Here is an 18,340-nt window from a genome sequence, read left to right as displayed (position 1 = left end):
TGACACAGAGCAAAAAAACTGAACTGCATTTTAATTATCAATTTATTCAAGCAGATGATTGCTTCAGTTCAGGGTCTTACTTGTGTTTTCTCCCTCCAGTGCTTAAGATGTCTCTGTGCATCACCTGAAGCAACAACGAGTTGCTTGCAAACAATTCCACAACGTACAAATTAAGTAGTCAAACCATTTTGAAACTCGTCTCTGTGTGTAATCAAGGTCACTTCAGAAATAGGCTCAACTCTCTTACAGCGCAAGTTGAAACCTGTCCGTCCTTCAATAATTATAAATCCCCAGTGCCGCGGGTTCTGTGTGGGCCGTTCCATGAAGGAACGAAACATTGTCACCAAAAAAACACTTCATCGCTGTGTCAGTAGTTTATTTAATCCCTCATGTTACTCGTGTTTAGATATTACTTAGTTGGGGATGGGAGGCACAACATTACCAAATGCTTCAAGTTCCCCGCTCTATACCATTAATCATGGAATCATAGAATTTACAGTGCAGAAGGAGGCCATTCGGCCCATCAAGTCTGCACCAGCCCTTGGAAAGAGCATCCTACCTAAGCCCACACCTCCACCCTATCCCCATAACCAAGTAACCCCACCTCACCTTTTTGGCCACTATGGCCAATCCACCTAACCTGCACATCTTTGGATTGTGGAAGGAAACTGGAGCACCCAGAGGATACCCACGCAAACACGAGGAGAACATGCAGACTCCACACAGTGACCCAAGCCGGGAATCAAACCTGGGATCCTGGAGCTGTGAAGTAACTGTGCTAACCACTGTGCTACTGTGCTGCCCAAATACCATTAAAGTAAGTTCGCAGCAGTGCAGAGGAAAGATATGGGATTCTCCGTTTCGCCAGCTCCTTTTTCCGGCGCACGCGCCCTCGCCGACAGCGGAATTCTCCGATCCCTCAGCCAATTGATGGAGTTTCCCATTGTGGCCACCCTACGCCATCGGGAACCCCGTGGCCGTAAGTTCGCTGCCGGCGAAGCGTAGGATTCCACCGACAGAGGATTAAATATGGTAAATCATGCTTGATCTGCATAATTAAGCATAATCCTCATTCGTAAGTGTCATTATGTATCATCAATATTCATATCGAGTCTGCAATTCCAAATTTATACTATGCTTAATGCTCAATCAAAGACATCCCTTCTCTTCATGACAAATGTTTTGCCAGCATTAGCGTAATTATTATTCATGTGGGCCAATCAAAATTCCATGCATTATTAACTGAATAATTATGAATGGTAGGTGGTCCATTACATGAATTATCCCCACCTATTTTTCAGATCCATCCTTTCATTACTAATTTGGATGTTCATCGTGCTTGGTCCATTCCATATTCCAGAAAAGGGGAGACTTGTCATATAATTTTTTGCAAGTGAAAACTCATAGCACTGATCACTGAGCTAACTTGAGGTGGAAAAGCAAAGTAGAATAGCACCCCGCATCATGACAAAAAGCAAGTCCAAAGTTATGAACCAAAATATACAATATGTTCCCTTGGCTGAGTCAAAGAGGTTCACTTGATTCTCATTCTTAATCTCCAGCAGTTGCCCGAAAGAAGATTTTTCTTTAATATACTTCACAATGATTATTTTTGTTCCAATACGAATATTTCTCTCGGCGCTGTTCCTGGATGAACCTCGACAATATTCAAATTGCAACTCTTTCCACTTGGTTTAAAGTAGATAGTCATAAGATTGCTAATCCTCTAGGGTTGACCTGGAATCTCCAGGAATTGAAGATTAATTCCCGGAACACTGCTGTGTGCAATCCTGGAAAAAGATCATAGGGACGTGATAAAAATATTGTTTTTCTGTAGTATTTGTCTTCTTCCCTGATCTAAAAATGGTGAAAATGGGTGGGAAGGGGGGAGGGGGTGTTGTTTGGCCAAGTCAAGCATCATCAAATTGGGAACAAATCATTTTGCCTTCCAATTGGCAGAGAAAGGTGGACGTGTGGGCTAATTAATTGCTGGATGGGGCGAGTCCTCTAGGAATACAAGTTAATCATGGTGGGTAACGCTACAAAAGGGCAAATGTTTGCATTAAAGGAACAGATGAAGGGTTGTTCTGCAAAAGTGCCAAGCGTTTGTCTCCTGATGCCATTCACATCAACAGCATCAAAAACAGTTCATTGGTAAAATAAGAACTGACCTAAAACGAGATGTGAGAAACGTGGGTATTCATTTCCTCATCATGCAGTGCGAAAACACACACGATTGATCACAGTTGTTTTTGTCTCCTTTTGTACTCTCTTGGATGACATAGAACGCGCTTGAGAAAACACTTTGGTGCAAAAATGCTCGCCGGAGAATTCTCCAGTGCGTTACAAAAGTATCACAAATTTCAATTCTCTGGGGGAGCATGCCTCATGTGAACATTGAAGGTAAACGTCACCCATTATAAGCATTATAGCCAGTACTCTCTGATCCAAGTTCGCTCCCCCACACCCCCACAACCCCCCTCCTGCCACCCCCGCCCCGCTCCCACTGCTGTCAGCGAGAACGGAGAATTTGGCGCTCAGCCAAAACTCCATTCACTGCAGCAGATTTCCCGACGGTGTGGGGGAACCCACATCCCGGCAGCCAGCGGATGAGCGGAGCACCAGAAAATGAGTGCGGCAGGACGGAAAATCCCACTCCACATTTTTTGGGCAACATAAAAAGGTTTTTGGGTACAGGGAGGTGCAGTGGGATGTGTGGTACCCTCTTACATGATCAATGGCGTTACCAGTATGAAATGCTCCTCTGCCTTGAGTCAGCAAGTAGTGAATTTTCACACAGATATAGAGGGTCCTCTGATTAGCCAACATCTCACCAAAGTCCTAAATCCAGATGTCCTGCTCCCAAACTCAACCCCACCGTTTTCACAGTGGTTGGGTGGAATGGAAGTGAGCGTGGTGTAGTCTGTGGTTCAGCTGTGGTTCACAGACGCAACTCTATACATGCTATATTGAAGCTATCTTCAGTGAGATCCACTTTTCACTCGAGGTATGTCCAAAACATGACTTGCGCATTTTAGATCTAACAGGAGAGTTATATGGAGAGGTGGTGCTGGATTCTCCATTTTTGAGGTTATCCAGCAGCACACCTCCATCTGACTCTCCTATTAGAGTGCTCCTGGGCGTGGGTGTGAGGTGCTTTGAGTCTGTGAGGCCTTCAAGCTATTATTAAATATTGTGGAGATCTATAGCATCAGCAAACACAGCTTCAGACTGTCTGTCCTACCAAACTTTCACAGGACAGAGCCCTATCACAGCTTCTCCCTTGAATGTCAATTTCACTCCCTTTGATTGTGAGCAGCCTCTAGCTTCACAGCGGAAGGCTACTTCAAATGAGGAATAAGACTTATTAGTTATGAGAGCACTTCACGATCCTCAACTGTCAAGTGCTTCCTCGAGGGCACAGGGGCCTTGTCTCAGAGGATGATCAGTGAACTGCATGTCCAGCAAACTTTGATGCCTAAAAAGTGTGTCAGTACTCTAGAAGGCAGCTGCCAACAATCAAGCACTACTGAGGATCCTCTTGTGGCCAAAAGGTAAGTGCGTGGATGAGTGGAAGGCAGATGAGCACGGCCTCGCTAATGTTCGCGGCAGAGGTCTGGGGTCTAGGGGCTATTGATCTGGCCGGGGGTGAGTGTGCAGAGTGAGGTTTGCCAGCACAACTGGCTCGCCAGATGGCAACTTGAGCGAAAGTGGGACAGCCATGATAAGTGAGGGATTTGAGGATCCCAGGATGGAAGCCCTAACAGATTGTCGGTCTCTCTCCTTCTCCAATTCCTTACAGCTAAAACTATGTTCGCTGGAGTTAATCCTGCGGAGGCTGCCCTCGTGTTGCTAGTGGTAGTCGAGGCGGGCAGACGCTGTAGAAGGCAGCAGCGACAAGGCATGCGAGAGGTGGAACCGCGTGTATAGGCGGCCTCCGCACACCCTGAAGACCCAGTCTCCCATCAGACTAAAGAGGACCTAGAAGTGGAGGCCAGAGACGGCCAAAGGCTGTGGGCAGGTCTGCCATGAAGATTAATGTGACAGAGGTTTCACATGCATGAGGTGTGACATGTTTTAATGGTGAACTTTTCACTGTGACAAATTTCCATTCCCCCTAGCTATTGATAGTGATGCCACCAATACCCACTCAGTGCTCTTCACTCCTTTTCATCCGTCGTGGTCTCGTTCTACGCCTCGGTGTTTTCCCAGGGTGCACAGAAAAGGTGAAGGCAACCTGCTGCTTTCCACTCCTGTGGCCTTTGATGGCCTTGGTGACATCTTCTGGAGGGCCTGGAGCTAGAGGACCCAGCTGGCTTATCGGTGGCACTGGTGTCGCCATGCCACCCTATCCTGCCCACTGCTCTTGTGATGCGCCGGGGTCAGGGAGAGGGGATTTGGAAAAACTAGAAACCGCCGTAGTCACTTTCCACCCGACTGATTATGCACAGCGCGATCTGGATCACCACTTTGCTGGGCGTCATCCAGATAATGATATTTAAATAAGCCCTTAGGGTCATTTAAATACCCAGACACCCTGTGCACCTGGCGCCCGCGAGTCACCAGCCATGCCAGTGAGACCACAATCTGGCGGCATTTAATACTGGTTTTCACAACTGTGGGCCAGGCATGATGGCATTTCGGGGGTCCCACAGACCATTCGAGCTCATGGGTGGTTGGGGACAGGGCAGGGTAGTATCCTGCATTCGAGCATCTTGGCACTGCCAACCTGGCACCCTGGAGGCGTTAGCTAGGCATTCTGGTAGTGCCACCTGGGCACAGATAGGGCGTCAGGCCAGCAATGCCAAGGTTCCTTGGTCCAGGTTGGCAGTGCCATGGGTCGGGCCCTGGGGGTCTTGTCCATGAGGGGGGTATGCGGGGTTTCGAGGGGACTAGAAAAGGTTGAGGGTAAAGGGAGGGCTCATGAAACTGGGGTTGCTTTAAGGAGAGGGTATAGAGATCAGAGCAGCCATTCAAAATGGGGCCCCGGTCTGTGAGAAGCCGGTCTTGCTGGCGAGCTCAGATCGCTAGCGCAGGTAAAGTACTTATGGGTGGCCTTGACAGGAAGAATCTACCGATGCACGAAATAACAGAAAAGTGCCGTTGAATAGCAGTGCTGCAGCCACTGAGAAACACCCTGCAAAACACGCGCAGAAACGGACTTCAAATTTTTTCTGCTGAATCGCGTCCTTCGTCTCCCAAATGGTAAATCCCGCCCCAGACCTGCGGACACCAGTTTTGTTGACACCCTCAGAGAGAGCATTCTGTGTGAGATTTGTCCAGAGCAGTAGTACATTGTGTAGTAATGCGATTGAAAGTTTATAGGTTGGACAATCTATAAGGACTGTTGCAGTCTGAAGGCAATTTTAACTCTGAGTTTATTTAATCCAATATCTTTCAGGAAATGTTACTGTGTGAAGGTGTTCTTGTGACTTTAACCATTAGTTTCTTTTGTTTAACTTTTTCTTCAATAAATGTTAAAGCTTAATATTTAAAATCATTAATGTGGTCTTGAATTTAGGAATTTACTTATCGTGACTTCAGATAACTTCTCATAGTATACAAATTGCAAACTGTTGCGGCTGCTTGTTCCAAGTTTCCATTTGGGATATAGCCAGCTTGGCACTTACCATCTGCCTTGCCATACATCACTTAAAATGTCGATCTGTCCTGTTTTTGTTTCCTCCCACTTTCCAGCAGCCTTCACATGTTTTATTTGCCTTTGCTTTTTAACCTCAGTTGATGCTGTCCAATTCTTGTTATTTATTTCTCCTACCTCACTTCCTGCTGAAGACAAATGACCAGGATTTTTGCTCCAGGTTCCATGTGCAGAGTCAGGACATTTCCCAGCTCCACAAACCCAACCCAGGACTGCAGGCTTGTTGTCCCGGAATGTGTGTAGAGGTGGACTGGACAAAGGCCTGTCTCTGTGCTCCAGCACTTTTGGTTCCTAATTAAAATGAACAAAACAAAAACAATCCGTCTTGCAGTAACCCCTCACACATCCTCATCCTCTCACACACTCCCCATGCCTCATCCGTGCCAGCCCATGCCAAGTTCCATAAGTGCAATGCAACCCTAAGCTCCTCTACCCACCACTCATGATCTCTCTAGCCATCATCCCATAGTTGCTCTACCTACCACCTCGTGGTTCCTCATTCACTCAATGTCACCCCTTGGGCGGGATTCTGCGCAAATCGTCAGGGCGGGGAAAAACGGCGCAACACTGGCGGGAACCACTCTGGCATCGAGCCGCCCCAAATGTGCGGAATACTCCGCACCTTCGGGGGCTAGTACGGTGGCGGAGTGGTTTTTGCCACGCCGGCCAGTGGGAAGAGGCTTGGCGCCATGCCAACCAGCACCGAAGGGCCTCCGCCGGCCGGCACGAGTTGGCGCATGCGAAGGAGCGCCAGCGTCTGCTGGCGTCATCCCCGCGCATGCGCAGGGGGGGTTCATCTCCGCATCGGCCATCGCGGATTGGTACAAGGCTGATGCGGAGGAATAGAGTGCCCCCACGGCACAGGCCCGCCCGCGGATCGGTGGGCCCCGATCGCGGGCCAGGCCACCATGGGGGCACCCCCCGGGGGCAGATCGTCCCACGCCCCCCCCCCCCCCGAGGATACCGGAGGCCCCAGAGGACCATGGAGCTGGGTCCCGCCGGTAGGGTCCAACCTTGATTTACGCCGGTGGGACCCTCGTTAAACAGGCGGGACTTTGGCCCATCGTGGCCCGGAGAATTCGGGCAGCCCCGGGTCCCATTGATTTCGCGCCGGTCCCCGCCATTCTCCGAGGCGGGCGGCGCGATTCACGCCGGGGCGATTTTGAGGGGGCCGAAGAATTCTGAGGACAGCGGGGGCGGGATTCACGCCGGCCCTGGTAATTCTCCGACCCGGGGATGCCCCCCACCCACAACCCATTGCCCACCCCCCCCCATGTCAACTCACCCAGTATCCACCATGGGAAAATCTCAGGAGCTATGCTGACATTGTATAAAATTGTGTCTATCAATGATGTTCATATCATTAAAAATTTCATTAATGAAAAAAATCATTCAATAGGTTGAACTCCCTGAAACTGATCTCTTAATCTCTTATGGAAACAATCATTTCTATTCTAGAACCACTTGGAGCTCTCAATCAAATTTCTCACTTAACAGTGAAAATGAAAGGTTGCAAAATAAGTCATGCCGAACAATTCCTCTAATTACACCCCTCAGGCATACACCAATAGAATGTAAATTATCAAGCACGGATTTATTTTGTGAAAAACACCCCAGTGTTGAATTCCTTCACAGTTCTGTTAGTTCCAATGCACGTTGACAATTCCAATAAATTTTGACCTTTCTTTGACAGCTTGACAGTTTTTTGTCAGCTTTGACAGTCCCAATGAGGTTATGCATGTTTTACACACAATTATGTCTACTTTTATCAATCCCAAAGGGCACCACACCTGTCCCAAAGGGCATCACACCTCTCCAAAACGTGCCCCTGGACCATATCGAAAGGGGTACTTACCTCTGCAAAAGAGTACCTTGGTGATCGAAAACTATCTGCAAGTTTCACATCTACTCTTACCAGGTATAATCGACACAATTCAGGTTTCAGACACCTACCTCACCAATACCACACATGAATGGTGCCGCTACTGGTTTATATGGGCAGATGACTCCATGACCCACAGTTGTGTGATCTATCACCTGCCCCCATCCCCTCACCCCACCAAATTTGCAGAAGTCATGTTCTGAGTTGGGGGGGGGGGGGGGTGCGTCCAGTCTCGGGTCTCTGTTGGAATTTTTGCATAGACAGAGAGCCTTCCACCCTGCGTGAAAATTCAGACATTAATATTTCATTTTCTTTGCAACTGACCCTCTCACAGTGACTTTGTCATAACTGTTCCCGTTTTTGATTGGCACACATGAGGGATATCTCACACACAAAAAAAATCACTTTACCAAAAAAAAAGATCATTTTGTCAGAATACGAGAGTCTCAGCACACCAATAAAGGTTTACAATTCACATAATCAGTCAACCACATGTTGTAATTTTGCTTATGTATTTCACTTGTGACAAGAATGTTCTATTACCCTAGGCCTTATCTGGATTCTTTAATGTATGCAACAGTCTGTCAGAACATTTTATGTTATTCTCTAAGTCTGAATAAAGATTGTAGACTGCCAGTTAACACAAATACTTTATTCAGTGGGTTTGTTCTGTTTCCAGAGCTTAACTAGATATAATACAGTCAAGAGGTATGACCAGTGAAGCTAAGATAAACTGCCTATGCTGAGATGTCTCTGTCTGCTGCTGCTCACTAGCCTTGTGCTTCTGAAAGAGGCGGATCCTCCCTTGGGCTGGACCCTTTATACCCATCTCTGATGCTGCCCTCTAGTGATGCTGTGGCTGTTACAAATGTGCTGTAGTGCCTGGTATATGTGCAGATGTATGTACAGATGTACAGTTCACTACAATGTTCACAGGGAGTTTTAAATCAAGCTGTTACACTTTCAGGTTATGTAATCACACAACCAGCCTTAACAGTCCTTCTTTTGCCAGAAATTAGGGGACTTGGGGAACTAATTACCAGCTCCATAATCGTGGATTTGATGAATTCCTTCAAACAGGACGTTGACCTGATTCTGACTGAGATGGACATCACCTCGTAAAAGAACCAGTTACCCTGTTACATAAAGCCAAGGACAAGTTTTGGGGTCAAAGAGGAATTTTCTATTTTATTTTCCCTTTCCATCGGTCTTGAGTTCCTATCGGTTTTGTTTCCTCTGCTTGGAGATTAAACGTGGATCGGCGAGCTACAGAGCATCACATCTGTGTGGGGCAGACTCGGATGAACCAGTAGGTCTTTTTCTATCTTGTTATTCTTTGCACGTTCCTGAGAGAGCACTTCAAATTGTGTTTAATTGATATTTATTAGAAATAAAGTTCCATCTGCTCGTTAACTGCACAACTATCAATGATTGTTCATCATTGTTCATGGCTGTCCAAGACAACTGTGGCCTAAATTGTACAAGACGTGGTGCAAATTTTTACAATCAAGGTTAATATTTATCCTGCCAACGTTCTGAATTGCTGTAACGCAGTGTAATGGCTAATTCAGTCATAGTTCAGACTCAGTATCACCAATTCAATGCATCTTGAAGTCCTGCATTGTAAATCAATAATAACCCTGTGTCTTACATTACCGTCTGCCTCCATCTATAGACATACAGAGAGAAAATAGAATGAATAGAAATATGAGGAGATATGGCTGTGGTCCCATGATTATACAAGCTCAAATTAAGACTTCAAAAGGAAAATCACGATATGGTCCATTAAAGCTTATCACTCTCATTGTCCCACACCCTACTGAGTTAATTTTGTGGGGTTTTTTTCCCCCTGCTGTTCCATCTTCGAGACTATTATGAACATGAATTACACCTAACTGACTTTCTTTCTGCCCACAAAGGAGAGTGGAAATTGGGATCTCTCGGTGAATTTGGAGAAGAATCAGCCATCGTCTATATAGACATCACAGGGGCTGGTTCAGCACAGGGCTAAATCGCTGGCTTTGAAAGCAGACCAAGGCAGGCCAGCAGCACGGTTCAATTCCTGTACCAGCCTCCCCGAACAGGCACCGGAATGTGGCGACTAGGGGCTTTTCACAGTAACTTCATTTGAAGCCGCCTTGTGACAATAAGCGATTTTCATTTCATTTCATTTCACAAGAGCTGGCACTGGTACATTGCTGACCATCCTGATAAAACAGACCAGTGGAAACCTGGAACTTCCTGTCCCTGTAGTGAGGCAAATTGAAAATCTTCATGAAGTAAAAGCTGTGGATGCCAGAAATCGGAAATATAAACAGGAATTGCTGGAAAAAGCTCAGCAGGCTTGACAGCATCTGTGGAGGGAAAATCAGAGCTAATGTTTCGAGTCTGTGTGACTCTTCTTTGCAGCTGCTGAAAATAGCAAAACCGAGATTTATGTTAAGTACTTTTAGAGTTACAGAACCAAGGCAGGCGGATGCAAATCACCCACGATATAATCGACTGGAGAAACAGTCTCAATTGCCTTACTAACCTACTTCTGTTCCAGTGGATTTGTTTCAAAGGTAGCAGGCCTACGTCAGGATTGAGATGGCTAATAGAAACTATTTATGTTTGGTTCTTCTGATTCCAAATTATAGACCTTGACTGCTGCCACATAGCACACAAACCTACAAACCTACTGGAGTTTTCTGAAGGCATAACTAGTCAAATGGATAAAGGTGAACCAGTGGATGTGGTGTATTTAGATTTTGATGAAGTTCCACATAAGTGGTTAGTGTGCAAAAATTAAAATGCATGGGATGGGGTAATATGCTGACGTGGATTGAGAATTGGTGAGCAGGCAGAAAACAAATAGTAGGAATAAATGGGTCTTTTTCAAAGTGGCAGGTATTGACCAGTGGTTGTGTCCCAACTATTCACAATATACATGAATGATTTTGATGAGGGAACCAAATGATTGGGCATGATTCAATGGACTCAAGTTACTGCCCGGTTTTGGGCAGGTTTGGTGGGAAGTTTCACAGTCGTTGCATTGACATGATCGCGGCCCATATGCAAAGGCCAAAAGTGAGCTCCCACTAGGTTCTCAACATTACCAGCTCCCTCGTGATCTGATTCACCCGACTCGCTCCTCTGCATAGATAGACAGAATCATAGAATTTACAGTGCTGAGGGAGGCCATTCATCCCATTGAGTCTGCACCGCCCCCTGGAAAGAGCACCCCACCCATGCCCATATCTCCGCCCTATCCCCACAACCCAGCAACACCACCTAACCTTTTTCGACACTAAGGAGAATTTAGCATGGCCAATCCACCTAAGCTGCACATCTTTGGACTGTGGGAGGAAACTGGAGCACCCGGAGGAAACCCGCGCGCACATGGGGGAAACATGCAGAGGCTGCACAGACAGTGACCCAAGCCGGAAAACAAACCTGGGACCCTGGAGCTGTGATGCACTGTGCTACCGTGCAGCTGGCAGCTAACAAGGGGGATCTGCTTTTAAACATTCCCTCACCACTCACTCCCAGTCAACACACAAGCAGTGCGTAGACCTGCTCCTCACTTTGGGGATACTGACCTGGCCAAGTTTCTCAACACTGGGTAAATGAAGGGGCACCCTGTTCCCCCAAAGGGGGTTAGAAGACGAACAGCAGGGTCAGCAATGAGAGGCAGTGGCAGAGCCTGTCAGTGTGGGCAGCATGACCAAGAGGACCGCCTTCCAATGTCAGAAGAAGATCAACGACCTCCAACAAGCTGCAAGGGTAAGTTATCACTTCTCCCCTGGCATCAGTTCTGCCTGCCACCCTTCAAATTCCCAAAGACCTCCTCCTCCCCTACAATCGGCTGGCTGATACCTCGCACCCTCCCCATATTCAATCTTCAAGCTTGTTCCTCAGAACCCCCTGGCACCTTCTAGCATAACTTGTTCATGGCGGGACGGAGGGGATGTTGAGCTGGAGGATACAGCTTCATCCTACTAGAATCTGGAGATGATGAGTGCCTCCCTGGTCCTCCTGACATGTCAGCCTCTTGCCGCTGTCTGTTCTCCATCCTCCAGCTCCTCCTTGGGCTCATCCTCCAGCCCTTCCTGGACCGCCTCACCCTTCTCATCCTCCTCCTCAGATGAGGCCGAATCTCCCTCCACCTCCTCCTGTTCCTCTTCACTCTCATCCTCCAGCATGTCGCCCGCTGCTCTGCCAGATTGTGGATGGCACAGCAGGCCAATGCAAAGCGTGAGATTCTTCAGGGGGGTGTATTGCAGGGCACCACCATAGCGGTCACGACATCGGAACCAATTCTTGTGCAGTCCGATGCTCTGCTCAACAACAAAACGGGTGGCAACGTGGGCCTCATTGTATTGAGTCTCCACCTTGGTCTCAGGCCTCAGCACCTGCATCACTAGCCATGGCCTCAGCAGATATCCCTTGTACCCAATAATCCCACCCGCCATCCTGGGGTAACCCTCAAAGACACTGGGGATCGTGTGCGCCAGAATGTGGCTGTCATCCATGCTCCCAGGGAGACCAGAACACACGTGCATGATGTGGAGGCAGTGTTCACACATGATCTGAACATTCAGGGAGTGGAATCCTTTCCTGTTAATACAGGGAACTCTGATGTCCCGGTACTTTCTGGATAATATTCATGCCATAGGTCGCCGCCTAGGCCAAGGGAATCCCGGCGATGGCAGCAAATTCTGCTACCCGGGCATCTTGGTGGGCCTGGCCCAGCCAGAAGGAGATAGAGTCTAATGCCTGGGCATACAGAGCATCTGTCATCTTCCGGATGTATCTGTGGGCTGAAGATTGGGATATGCCACAATATTACCCGTTTTGCTGATGACAGGAAACCTGGTGGGAAGTGAGTGGTGTGGAGGGTGTTGATGGGCTTCAAGGTGATTTGGACAAGTTAAGTAGGAAAATACATGGCAGATGCTGTACACCATGGGTAAATGCAAAATTATCCACTTTGGTTGGAGAAACAGAATGGCAAGTGTTGTTAAAATGGTGATGAAATGGGAAATGTTGATTGTCATGATATTCAAACACACACATCATGATAGACAGACCAACAGACAAATCAGCACACATAACACGACAGCCAATCACAGACAAGGACAGAGACAGTATAAGAGAAGAAACACGACACCTGGTGGCCAGTAGATCTGGAGACCAGGAGAAGGACAGGACCTGATTAACATCACACAGAGGGAGTCACCACGTGCAGAGTATCAAGACAGAACTGTAAATAGCAAGTTGAAATAAAACAGCGTTGTACCAAATACAAACGTGTTGGTTCATCTGCACCTCAGAACACCCAACACCACATTGATGTACAGAATGACCTGGGTGTTCTTGTAGACCAGTCACAGAAAGGAGGCATGCAGGTAAGGCAGTAAGTTAGGAAGGCAAATGGTCTGTTGGCCTTCATTGCAAAAGGACTTGAGTATAGAACAAAGAAGTCTTACTGCTGCTGTACAGGGCCTTGATGAGATCACACCTGGAGTATTATGCATTTTTGGTCCTTATCTAAGAAAGGATATACTTGCCGCAGAGGGAATGCAGCGACTGTTCACCAAACTGATTCTTGGGATGGCAGGACTGTGGTATGAGGCGAGGTTGGGTCGACTTTGCCTGTATTAACTGGAATTTAGAAGAATGAGAGGGAATCTGATTGAAACAAATAACATCCTGACATGGCTGGACAGACTGAATGAAAGGATGTAGTTTTCTCTGGCTGGGAGGTCTAGAACAAGAGGTCATAGTCTTAGGATACAGGAGACCATTTTGGACTGAGATTATGAGAAATTTCTTCACTCAGAGCGCAGTGAACCTGTGGAATTCTTTACCATAGAAGGCTGTGGAGGCTGAGTCACTGAATATGTTTAAGAAGGAAATAGATAGATTTATTGACCCTCAAGACATCAAGGGGCATGGGAGCACGTGGGAGCATGGCGTTGAGACTGCCGATCAGCCATGATCATATTGAATAGCGAAACAGGTTCGAAGGGCCGAATAGCCTACCCCTGCTCCTATTTTCTGTGTTTCTATCGTGCACCGAAATGTGTGTGACAATTTTATGCACACCTATTCATAGAAATCTTCCGCTGTCTACAATTTACTTTTGAAACCCTGCTCGCCTGCTAGCTGCAAATAAGTTCTTCAGCTGTGTCAGAATCTCGGGACTTTCAATCAGCTGCCAAGTCACTCCGTATTTGGATACTAAGAAATGTCTAGCTGTGTGAAAGCGGGTAATCATCTCTTCCTTTCCCCTTCTCTAATACTCCACCTACTGCTACACGCAAGTCACCATGCAACAATTCATCTGCCAGAGGTACATATGATTGAGTAGTAGTTAGCTCCAGGAATTCACATAATCAACAGGGTCAATAAAAACCTGCAGACAATTGCAGTGAAAACCATTTTGAGAGTAAGAATGGAAAAACTGACAGGATTATATGGGATGTGGTACCTCAAAATCGTATTAGCCGACCTTATTTTTTGTGAAAGAAACAATGATGTAGTATCAGGGATTTTTATTGAAGAGGAATCATCACCATTTGGGGAAAAGAGAGAGCCCATGTAAGGAGTTGTGCAACTTATGAAATGAAATGTAGATGTGTGTGATCTAAAGCATGTTTGTGATCTAAATTACATTTGGTTCACATTTTTAGAAGCACAATTAAAATTCTCCCAACAATATAGGAGCAGGAATCACTCCAAGCATTGGGATACCTCATAATACATTGGATTTAACCAACTCTCTGCTTGTTCATTCTGGACAAAGCTGCCAGTGTTGTTTTTATTTATTTTTTTATTGAAAAGGAGAGCTTGCATTTACATCGCATCATTCATGACCACAAGGCCAGTCCAAGCACTTTACAGACAGTAAATTGTGGTCATTGCTGTAAAGTTGGGACATGTGGCGATACATCAGGGAGATGACAAGGATACTGTGCACCTGTACAAAAGCCATCATGACAATCGCAGCAGTTGGAATGATGGGCAGACAATAGTTGCTTTCATTTAACTTCTGATTTATGCATGTAAACTAGTGAGCCACTTCAACTGATAGAACAGCTGTTTGCGAGATAATCATTGGACATCTTCAATTGATGAGTCACTTCATTAATCTCATTCTGTCTTCTACTTGTTGTCAGCCATGATTTCCTACGCGATGGACCTTGGCTTTCCATCACATTGATTAAAACCTGTTAGTGGCATGGTCATACCTAGACTAACTTTGGCTGTAAGAGTTGTCTGCCATGTGCACCTGGACATACAATTAAAACATGAAATTCAAATATTTGGTTACTTTTAATTTGAGGGTGGAAGGAAGATGATGGGGAGGGTAGGTGTGGTTGGTGTTGTGGGGAAGAGTGGTTTCACTGGAAATAATCATCTGAAACTATTCCCTACTGATCTCCATCAGGCTGCTTTTGTGGGCACAGTAGCACAGTGGCTAGCACAGTTGCTTCACAGCTCCAGGGGTCCCAGGTTCGATTCCCGGTTTGGGTCACTGTCTGAGTGGAGTTTTGCACTTTCTCCCCGTGTCTGCGTGGGTTTCCTCCGGGTGCTCCGGTTTCCTCCCGCAGTCCAAAGGTGTGCAGGTTAGGTGGATTGGCCACGCTAAATTTCCCTGTCGTGTCTAAAGGTTGTGGGGTTACTGGGTTACGGGGATAGGGTGGAGGTGTGGTGCTCTTTCCAAGGGCCGGTGCTGAGTCGATGGGCCAAATGGCCTCCTTCTGCACTGTAGATTCTATGAATTCTATGCTTTTAGGCGTCAACAGCAGAATCACCTCAATTCTTGACGGCTTATTGAAGGGTCTTATTTTAATAATTTTGGATTTATATGGTGATTTATTTGATGAGGATAGGCAGTTAAAAAGGGCACGTATTTGTTAATATTGCTGATATTGTGGATTCAGAATTTTTTTTCTGGTTTTCCCTTAGTTTTAAATGTGACATGTTTTATTTTTCGATATTGCAAAAGCAAATGAGAACAGCAGGGCTCTCTGTTGTAAACCTAAAGCCATTAGATTCAGCAACGGGACAATAGGCGAGACTTGCACTGGAAATCGGCAAAGGCTGACAATGGGCGGGAAAGGCGACATTTATGTCGCCAATAGCAATGGAGGCTTTCTCTGCCATATTGTCCCACACTCAGAAAAAAGACAGCAAGGGGCGGGTGCCAGGGCCCAAGCATCATCCTGTCCAAATACCCCCACCACCCCACCACTAATTGAACACATGCAATGAAATTACTGTGCAAATCCCCTAGTCACCACACTCCGGCGCTTGTTCAGGTACACAGAGGGAGAATTCAGAATGTCCAATTCATCTAACAGCACATCTTTCAGGACTTGTGGGAGGAACCTGGAGCACCCGGAGGAAACCAACGCAGACACGGTGAGAACGTGCAGACTCTGCTTCGACAGTGACCTAAGCCAGGAATCGAACCTGGGACCCTGGTGCTGTGAAGCTATTCTTTCCTTTGCTTTCCTTTGGCTTAAGGGAGTGAAGGTAAGGATGATAGCAGTGGGAACAATCAAGTGGGAGAGCATTTTACAGGTTTGAAAGCACCATTAAAAGTGGTGTGGCCTTCTGGAGTGGCCATAACTATGGATAAAAGCTTACATGGACCAGTAGGCTAAAGGAGGAAAGAGAGCCAATTATAACAGGGAGAGAGAGTCTAACATTAGTCGAATTAGAGGTAGGAATCATCATTAATGCGAAGGAGTTCAATCCAGACGTTAAGGGGTGAAAGGGATGAGAATATTTGGGCTTGGGTGTGAAATATAAATTGAAAATTTTAAAGGAGAGGCAAGAAGTGGTAGGGTAAATTGATGTACCATGGTGGGAAACAAGAGTTTGAACCCTTTGAGCTGTAGGTCTTAAACATGAATAATTTCAATTTCTCCATGACCAATTCCTCACTCAGCCACATAGAAAACCTGTGACAGAAAAGGAAGACATTCAGCCCATCGTGTCTGTGCCAGCTGGAAAAAGATTACAGCCGATACCCATTTTCCAGCTCTTGCCTATAACTCTCGAGGGGACGGCATCGTAGCAGCATCTCCATGTGCCATGTAAACATGATAAAAGGTCTCTCTTTCAGGCAGTGTGATCCAAACCCTTCAGGTGAAAAGTTTCTCCTCAATTCCTCACTAATCATAGATCATAGAATTTACAGTGCCGAAAGAGGCTATTCAACCCATCGAGTCTGCACCGGTGCTTGGAAAGAGCACCCTATTTAACCCCACACTTCCATCCTATCCCTGTAACCCAGTAACCCCACCTAACCTTTTTCGACACTAATGGCAATTTAGCACGGCTAATCCACCTAACCTGCACTTTATCTTTGGACTGTGGGAGGAAACCGGAGCACCCGAAGGAAACCCAGGCAGACACAGGGAGGACATGCAGCCTCCGCACAGCCAGTGACCCAGTCGGGAATCGAACCTGGGACCCAATTATTTTAAAACTGTTCAATCATACCCGTGACTGACACCACTGTTCTTTGTTACAAAAAACAAAACAAACATTTTGTGTCAAGAGAATATTGTTTCACTTTTGTTGAACTGAGTTGAACCAAGTTGGAAGATGAACTTTATTGCCTTCCTGGTGATAAATTTTCTTGTACCAATTCAATTCAGAGGATGCAGTGACAAATTCAGTTTGAAATTTATCTTCTGAATCACTTTTAGAGCTCAAGAGTTGTTATAACATCCTCTAGAGACATGAGAAGATGATACAAACACAGGTTTTGTTATGAAGGCAAAAGTAAAGGCTGCAACATGTTGGTTCCATCCCGAATTTCTGATCAAGCCGGCCCCAATCCAGGCCGGCTTTTTAGCGTCAGTTTCACGAGCTCCAGCTACTAGGCCTCCGCCCCTCAGCGGGGAGCTCGTATTCCACAAGCCCCATGGGGAGATCAGTTTGGTCATCCAAAATCAGCATAAATCCCCAAACCTATCCAAATGTTCTCTCACCCTAAAGCTTCCATCTCATGACACGTTTCTGCCTCAAGGTCCTGCTAGGCCTTGTGACTCCTATCCCTCGAGTGCCTGATCTTAAACCACCCCAATGTTTTTGTGAAACCTCTGACACCCATGACGAAAGCTGCAGAAGACCCATTGGTATCAAAAAGTCATTCATTACAACATAAAAACAGTATTTATTTAAATTAAACGAGTTGACCAACTACCATCTCCTCAGGGCATGAAATAAGGAGCGGGATTCTGCCATCCCACGACAGAGTGTCCATGCCGTTGTAAACGCCGTTGTGTTTACGACGGAGTGAACGGGCCACTGCAAGGAGTAATTCTGGCTCCTATAGGGGTCAAGCTGGAGCGGTTCACGCCGCTCCAGCTGTCGATCCTGGTGCGAACTGGGCACCGCGGAATCCACGCATGTGCAGTGGCACCGGCGCCAACGCATGCATGCGCGGTGGCCTCCATCAACGCGCTGGCCCCGACGCAACATGGCGCAGGAGTACCTGGGCTGGCGCATAGGAAAAGAGGCCGGGGACAGAGAGGCCGGCCCGCTGATCGCGGGCCAGGCCGCATCGGAGGATCCCCCGGGATCGGAGCCCCCTCCCCGCCCCCCCACAGGCGGCCACCCGACCCTTGCACGCTTCGTTCCCGCCGGCTGAAAGCAGGTGTGGACGGCGCCGGCAGGACTCAGCGTTTTAACTACGGCCGCTCGGCCCATCCCGGCCCGAGAATCGGTGGGCCAGCCGTGTAGAGCGGCCCGCGACCAGAGCCGCACCAACCACGCCGGCGCCGATTCTCTGC

Source organism: Scyliorhinus torazame, chromosome 22, assembly GCF_047496885.1.
Source record: "Scyliorhinus torazame isolate Kashiwa2021f chromosome 22, sScyTor2.1, whole genome shotgun sequence".
NCBI classification, from domain to species: domain Eukaryota; kingdom Metazoa; phylum Chordata; class Chondrichthyes; order Carcharhiniformes; family Scyliorhinidae; genus Scyliorhinus; species Scyliorhinus torazame.
The sequence above is the reverse complement of the archived record's forward strand: the minus strand, read 5'-3'. Positions refer to the sequence as shown.